Source organism: Crocodylus porosus, unplaced genomic scaffold, assembly GCF_001723895.1.
Source record: "Crocodylus porosus isolate Cpor-Errol unplaced genomic scaffold, CroPor_comp1, whole genome shotgun sequence".
In the NCBI taxonomy this organism is placed as follows: domain Eukaryota; kingdom Metazoa; phylum Chordata; order Crocodylia; family Crocodylidae; genus Crocodylus; species Crocodylus porosus.
Window position 1 is genome coordinate 21682962 of NW_017728918.1, and position 455 is coordinate 21683416.

Consider the following 455-nt stretch of genomic DNA (forward strand, 5'->3'; position numbering starts at 1 on the left):
CGTGCCCAGGAGGAAAAAGATAAATACAGCCTGCAAAATTCCTTGGTGGGTTCAGAGTAATCTGAGTTTTTGACTCTGCTCTGACCCTATTTGCAAATACACCTTTTGTGCCATCTAATGTATGTGTGTTTGTGATACTTTGTGAGCCTCCAAGAAACAAACCGCAGTTTTTTGCATCAAAATATTCGCAAACAGGGAATCACAAAATCATAGTTTCGTAGTTTCATAGTTTCTAGGGTCAAAATGGACCTGAGTAGATCATCTAGTCTGATTCCTCGCCATGGCAGGAAAGAGTACTGGGGTCAAACGACCCCAGCAAGGTGTACATCTAGCCAAAAAAATTGTCATAAAAAATAGGGATAGAAGGGATCTTGGAGGTCATCTAGTATAATGTTTTGCCCTGTTTGAGTAGAATTGTTTGAAGGGAGAAAGCAATTGGGTTCACCCGTCTTCTG